The 8,185-nt window shown below is 36.8% G+C and overlaps 1 pseudogene; it reads right to left on the reverse strand.

Moving 5' to 3' along the window:
• Nucleotides 1-6,869: 6,869 nt before the first annotated feature.
• LOC101998078 lies at nucleotides 6,870-7,931 on the reverse strand (annotated as a pseudogene).
• Nucleotides 7,932-8,185: the final 254 nt, after the last annotated feature.

Consider the following 8,185-nt stretch of genomic DNA (forward strand, 5'->3'; position numbering starts at 1 on the left):
TCTCTCAGTCAAACATTAAAATTCTTATTCAGCCTCTGAGAAGTTATTTGGGACTGGGTGATCTGGACATAAAGCTCTAATTACATATGACTAGCTTTGGATATAAGCAAGAAGAAAATGTATGAGGACAAGCAAAAGATTTTGTCTAGAACATTCAAAAGACTTGAAAATCAGCATGTAATCAATAGATGTAACTGCTCTCTATATATTGTGGAGAGTATACTTCACATAATTTTTAAAGAAGATGTTAGGATAAAACTAGAGGAGTAATAATCTCTTTATAAGTGCATATTGTAAAACTAGATGCAAGGATTGTTAAGAGGTGACAAACATTGATCCAGTCTACCAACATTCTGTTGATAATTTGAGGAAGGCTGCTCCCTAAAAGATATGGAGCAGTTTAGAGACACATGTATATGTAAACAATGTTATTGTTTTCTGTGCTTTAATTCATATATTGTATATGTTCTAAGGGTATACAATTATTAATTTAAACATATTTTATGTTGATAGTTTTCTATTTCTTTCTCAATGGTAAGATGATACTGTACCAAACCAATTTCAGAGTTTTAAACCAAGTAAGAAGCTATTAATGTCCATCCTGTTGTTACCTGATTTGGGTCAGTTTACTCCTAGATAAGTCTGGTATTATTGACATAAATAATTTGAATCATTATGACTCAGTCTGATAATAAATTAGCAGCCACTACAGGAATTTGTTTCATAATCAGCAACACAATATTCTTTGCTTGTTCATAGTCATATCCTATAATGAAAAATGGCTGGTGAAAAATGAGGTGCACTGATGGTTTCTGGATTCTTAAAACAGTTTCAGGTTGCTATGAGAATCCAGCGTGTGTGGTACCAAGAAGTATTTTCACAATGGTAGATGGAAACCATAAGTTGACAGCTTTTGGTTATGGTTAATAAAAGGCTTTCTAATTATCTTAGAAGTTAAGAAATGCTCTAGGAAGCAAAAAAATATACAATTACAAATTTCCAATTTGAGGAGCTGAAAGGATCTGGGAACTCAGTTTTGCAACATTTCTGAGAAAATCTGCTTAAATGCTTATCCTATGTTTTTGCAGAACTGTTCCCTCTGTGTGTGTGCATGTGTGTGTGGGTGTGTACATAATATGAAATATTTTCTATATATGTGTGTCATATGTTTAGTGCACTAAAAATGTCAGATCAATAAGTGATGTGGGATTCCCCCCTGTATGCTGTGAATACCATTGGTGAATAAAGAAACTGTCTTGGCCTGTTGATAGGGCAGAACTTAACTATGTAGGAGAAACTAAACTGAATGATGGGAGGAAGAAGGCAGAGTCAGAGAGAAACCATGTAGCCCTGCTGGATATAGGTGGGACTTTTTACCTGGTAAGCCACAGCCATGTGGTGATATACAGATTACTAGAAATGGGTTAAATTAAGATATGAGAGTTACCCAGAAATATGCTTAAGCTATTGGCCAAATGATATTGCAAATAATATGGTTTCTGTGTGATTATTTCAGAGGTAAGCAGCCGGGAATTAATTAGTAGCCACTTAAAACAAATTGGTGCCCAAGTGGCCAACTAAAACCCACTTAAAACATGAGAGAGCTTGAGAAGGAATTCTAGACACAAAAATAGAGAGTTTAACACAGCTTCTTGTTGTTTGCTGGCAGCATGTTGCAGCTTCTTTGAGAGAGGTTTTCTTGACTTAGTGGTAGCAGAAAAAAAGCTGCAGTTTTGAAATGCCTGCTTCCTGAGTTGTGCTGCTACCACAAACACTGGCTCTTTTCAGGAGGCCAAGAATTTGTGAACAGCATACTGCAAGTTACTTGGTGACAACATGGACCAACTGGTTATCAGAGCTGAGGTGGTGAGGGTGGCTCCCACCTGCTGTCTCAAGCACTAAAGGACTTCTGCCAAGTTGGACTGGGTAGAGTAAGCAGGTAGTACTGTATGTACCCTAGTAATGCCCCAGCTTAGATTCTTAAGAAGCTCATAGCATTTTATGAAGCACTTCTGGTCAGAAAATAATTAAAAATATGCAATAATGACAAATCCAGATGAAAAAAATCTCTAAATGAGACACATTTTGTTTAAAAACTATATGTAGACTTGGGAGAGAGAAGAAAAAGAGTATAGAGAATTGGAAAAGAAGTGAATCATTAAAAAAATGAAGCAAAGTCTCTTTAAAGAGACAGAGTACAGATGGACATATATTAAAGGAGTAAAGATAATAAAATAAATATTAAAAAGAAATAGAGTAAAGAAAAATAAGCTCCATAAAATTGGAAATTTCACAGAGTCTGTATTATGTATATTATTGTGTTTTCTTTGAATTTTTTGACTATGAAGGAGCTAAGTAACCAACATATATATTTTAAAGGTATTTTGTCTTGAAAATTTGGGTCTAAGAATATGTTTCCACAGAGGATGAGAACCTGTGGATACATTACAGGCTAATGTGGTTTGATGGACCAAGAGTCACCCTAAAATTTTGCCTTGAATACCCCTCAAAATTACTTCACCAAATAAACAGTAGGAAGCAGTTTAGAAAGAACTACACCCATATTCCCAAATATTATCTATAAACTTTTGTTTACATTTAAAGGGGAATATGCTATAGAGATTTGTTTTGCTATGGATGTTGGTCTATTGATGCAAATTTAAGGTCAGTCTTGTTATATATATATTTCTGCTCTTGACTGAGGTATTGTGATTGTGTAGTTTATTTTAAAATGTAATCTAATATTAAGAAATATAGGTTAATAGATAATCATCCATAATAGTCAAGTTTGTAGTCACATTAGTTAGATTTTCTAGATGTACAGAGATGTATTTCAGATGGATAGGGATTCTTCAAATCTTCAAAGACTACAGAATATGACATTTAGTGTTTTAACAATTTAGGACTATTCACAACAGTGAAACATATCTGCTCTTGACAGTACAAATCTATTTCATGGGAAAGACGGGCATCAAAGAGGCTCCTTATGGAGTTGGTTAGCCATTTGGGAAAGAAACTGTTCTTGCCCTGACTGCTTGATGGTACGCTGTGTTAACTGAACATGCAGGACCCACATATAAATGACTGTTGAACTTGCCTAAAGGTGAGATGGTCCTTTGGGGTTCCTGCTTCATGAAAGAATATAAAGTCTCTCCCAGACATTCTGCAGGGCACACACACAAAAGTGACTGACAAACTGCCAATATAGGCACAACTGTCTTTGAAATTTCCTGCTTCATGGAAAAGTCTGCTGTATACTATGGACCTGTAGGCTGAATGACCCAGCAGTACAAAAGAACTTTGGGTGACTGTCTAGGCAGTGAGATGTCTCTGTCAATTCTAGAGTTTTGAATATTATATCCTTCTGGAGTCTTTGATAGAATCAAATAATTGATAGTTATAGTTTTCCTTATATGATAAATGTTAGAGTAGATATAAATATTATAACTGTAATGTTTCTCAAAACCTGTTGTGTTTTATGTAATTTTCCTATGTTAAATTTAAAGCCTTCCTTAGAATTTAGTTTGTGTGTTTCCATTCTTGGTAAATTCAAATATGCAAGAGTTTCAAAACTGTTGATACTCTGAGATTTGTATATGCTCGACACTTTAAGTTTTAGAGGTATTTCAAATGCCACATATCTGCAACTTAGTTTCTTCTTAGCTTCCAATAAGAATATTTTTCATTTCATGTTGTTTTACTACATACTCACCCATGTGCAGAAGTTTGCTTAATATTTTCCCCCCATTTTTGCATACTCTTGGAAAGTGAAGAAAAGATACAGTATATTCTGGGCATTCTATTTTTTGATTCTACAATATCCATGTGGTATACTACTTTTTTTCACATTTGCTTCCAGAACTTTCAATGAAACCACCCAAATATTGGCCAGAACCACCGTAGTTCATGGATTCCTCTAACAGCTGTTTATTCACTGCAATTCATTTTTCAAAGATCAAATAATATACATATTCCTTTGCTTTGTGATTCATTAAGAAAACAATAAATTTTGTTTTTTAATAGTTATAGACTCTTCAAGAAGTTATAAATATTAGTTGAAAATATAATTTAAAAATAATTTTTTAAAAATGTATATTTTTTCTTTTCTTTTTTTTTATTTAAAAATTTCCACCTCCTCCCCTCCTCCCTTTTCCCTCCGCCTCTCTCCACTCTCCCTCCCCCTCCCTCTCCAGTCCAAAGAGCAGTCAGTGTTCCCTGCCCTGTGGGAAGTCCAAGGTCCTCCCCCCTCCATCCAGGTCTAGGAAGGTGAGCATCCAAACACACTAGGCTCCCACAAAGCCAGTACATGCAGCAGAATCAAAAAGTTCACACCTCATTATGTCTCCATCTTGCTTAAACTCATTTAGAAGTTTCTTATTTTCCTTAGGATAATAAATATTGCCATTTTTGATATAAATCTGAGTATACCTCTGATATCCTGTTTCTTTAGACTCCTTTTTATAGTCCTTCTCCCTTCAACTCACGATGGTCCATTTATCCTAAATTTCTGTTCCTTTCCTAACAGAAACTCCTTCTAGCCTAATCCCCTTACCATGTGCTACTTTCTGCTGATCCCCCATCAGTCCATTAACCACTAAATCCTCAGCCTAGAGCTGATTACACTTTGACTTCTTATTTATCTCTCTCTTTTCTTACTTTTTTCGTTTTAAAACTGTATGGATAAGAGAATACTAACTCTAAAAGAGCATTTCTATAAAAGATATATATATTTTAATTAAAATGTATCACTCTCCACTGCTTTTTCCTCACTGCAAACCCCTCCCATATCTCCCAACTGCCTTTGAAATTGATGATCTCTTTTTCTTTTATATATGTATATAAATGTTGAGCCTGCTTTTGTTGCATGTGTGCATATGATTTCAAGGCTGAAGAATTTGTATTGAATAATTGGTTAGGGAACTTCTCACTTGGAATGATTAATTCTTCCTATCTCACCAGACTTTAGCCGCTGTAGTTCTTTATATAGGGGTGAGGAACCTTGAGAATTCTCTCTTCCATATAACATGTCTATCGACATTGCCACTGTTCAGTTAATTTTTCTCTACATCATCAAATTTGCTTACATGTTTCTTACTGTTCTCTTTGCTCCTGTACTGTAAACTTTCTTATTTTATTGTCAATAGCATGCAGATAAGTAAATGCCTTAGAGTTTTCAATTCAATGAAGTGTCATGTGTCCATAAGAGAGGTGTGCCAAATATTCAAAACTTAATCTGAAAACCTCCCACAATCACACCTGGATTTAAATATTAGTTTGACCACTAATTCAGTCAAATTACTTACACATACTGAGACACAGTTTACTCATCCAAAACCATGCCATGTCTTACAGACTCTTGGAAAAATCAAGTGAGCAAAAGTATAGAATCACTATAGACAAGCATTCAGGTCTTGGATACAGTGGTTTTTAAGATATGATTATTAGGAAAGCAGCTATGTACATCAACGCATAAGGAAAACCCAAGAATACAATCTCTCAGTATTCTTAAGAATATACTATATTTTTCCTTCACTTTCCAAATAATGTGAAAATTTATGATCTTGGATTTTTATGAGACTTTTTGTAGTATATTCTCTTTTATTTCTTATTGGATTTCAGTTTAATATTCAAAATACAGCTTGAAGCTTCTTTTCCTCTTGTCTTCATCATACTGTGAAGCATGATAAACATCAACTCCCTGAGGTGAGATCATTTCATAGTTTACTAATCTAAGCAAGATAGCTTTTGTTTAGGATGAAGTTTGAAGCTTACATGAACCCAGTGCTGACCCTTAGAATACAGAATTGGTAGTACAATATCCTAAGGCCTGGTAAGTACAGTTGTGCCCTCAAATGAAGCTAGTTTTTGTAATTGTCACCAAATGGATAAAACAGAGTCATTTAAAAAATGTTTGTGGTCTTATAATCCTAATAAAAATTGCATTTGAATGATTTCTGAATAAATTTCCATGTATACAATCAGAATACAGGCAGATGTCAGCAGAATCAAATTTTTGAGGACTCTGAAAATATGGCCTGAAAGAATCGAAGGAGTGCTAAGTGAAAAGAAATGACTATTGTAACCATGGTGAAAATAAAAAGCTTTGTGGCATTTGACTTGTTCTAACCTTAACACACTAACTCTGAATCAGCCTTGAAAACCAATATCCACCAATTTTGCTGAAGGCCAGAATTCTACATCCACTCTACATGGAATAAAATGGATTGGAGCTGTCTTAAAACATAATTTTTAGACCATTGTTATAATGTGATTTGTTTAATAGTTTCACAGCAGATTCTTTTCATGAATCCATCATTATTTGACTTGACCCAATCTTTATCAGTACAAACAGCCCTTCCCACAGGGATCCCTTCCAAATGTAAGCAGAGATGATTGCTTAATATTGAGTCTCTCAGGTGGTTAACAGCGGTTTACTTATGCAGTAGTCTAGTATATGCATGTCCATAAAGACTTTCACTTACCTTGTGATGTATTGTGAGACTAGAAGACAACATGTGTGTATGTATACATATTTTCCTGATTATATATACTCTGTACACCTGATAAGATCATGGCTCTTAGCTTTATCAAATCACAAGCGACTGTATAAGGAGGGAGTAAAGGATAAGGCAGAGATATGAAAAGTTTCATGAAAATATAAAGCTTATTCTAAAGAACACATGAGATTTTATGATATTCATAAATTTTTGGTATTTAATGTAATCTGCACAATTATTGCTAGTGACTAAGCTACCCCAAGTGGAGATTTTATTGTAGCTAAGTACAGTTTTGACTTCCCACTAGTATCTGAGTTTTTTTTTTTTTTTTAACAGTACAAGAAATAGTTTATTTTAGCAAATAAAATGGCTCTAGTCAGCCCAGGACACACTGGTCGTATACTGTCTAGGCCCCTGCTGCCTGGCAACCCCGTCGCTGTGTGCTGAGTGGGGACGAGCAAGCGCAGGCAGCCCCGTCCCTGTGTGCAGAGTGGGGACGCGCAAGCGCAGGCCGCCCTGTCCCTGTGTGCAGAGTGGGGATGAGCAAGCGCAGCGCCACGTGTACTCTCCGCAGTCAGCGATGATAACCTTCTGCTTTAGCTTCCCGTCCTTGCTGCCCTGAGCCTCAGTCTGCCTTAAAACATCCAGGCCTTCAGTGATCTCCCCGAATACCACATGCTTGCCATCCAGCCAATCTGTATTATCACAGGTCAGGAAGAACTGGGAGCCATTGGTATTTGGGCCAGAATTGGCCATGGAGAGAAGGCCTGGTCCTGTGTGTTTGAGAATGAAGTTTTCATCATCAAACTTCTTTCCATAGATGGACTTGCCTCCTGTGCCATTGTGGTTTGTGAAATCACCGCCCTGGCACATGAACTGGGGGATGATGCGGTGAAAGCTGCTTCCCTTGAAGCCAAAGCCCTTTTCATGGGTGCAAAGGCAACGGAAATTCTCTGCTGTCGTGGGAACAATGTCAGAACGTAGGAGCATTTGGATTCGTCCGGCTGGCTTGTTTCCAATCTTGATGTCCATGTAAACCTGAGGATTTGACCGCGCTTTTTTTGTAGCGGGTTCTCCCTCCTGGGTTTCTGCTTTGGGAGGCTCGGGTCCTTCTTCTTCTTTATTCTCTTCAAGAGTCTTCCCAAAAAACTTCTTTAACCAGTCATCATCTGACCAAACTGGTCTGGAAGAACCCTCTTTAATTCTCATGGGTTTGGCCAAATTGACACGGATTGTCCGTCCAAAGAGCTCAGATTCATTCATGTTGTCGATAGCTGCTGCAGCATCCTCTGCCAACTCAAATTCAACAAAAGCAAATCCTCGGTGCTTTTCTGTTTCATAGTCCAGAGGAATCTGAATATCTGTGATGTCTCCAAATGGGATGAAAGCAGCATGAAGAACCTTGTCGTCCACCTCTTCTGCCAGCTCACCCATGTACACTCTAGTATCTGAGTTGAAGAGCCTTCCAGGAATGCTACTAAGATGCCAATCAGTTGTCTTAGTAAAGCATAGAGTTTCCTGTAGTCCATGTTTTAGTTTCCTTGTATGAGGGAGATATGTCACCTTGAAGGATGCTGGCTGGAGGACACCAGGAAGACCTTTTCTGAACTGGTAGAGATCTCTATTCTAAAGAGGTATCCAGGCAGACTTCCTATGATGGCGATTGCATAGAGCTTGGAAACTTAGTT

This window comes from Microtus ochrogaster, unplaced genomic scaffold (assembly GCF_000317375.1).
Source record: "Microtus ochrogaster isolate Prairie Vole_2 unplaced genomic scaffold, MicOch1.0 UNK1, whole genome shotgun sequence".
NCBI classification, from domain to species: Eukaryota; Metazoa; Chordata; class Mammalia; order Rodentia; family Cricetidae; genus Microtus; species Microtus ochrogaster.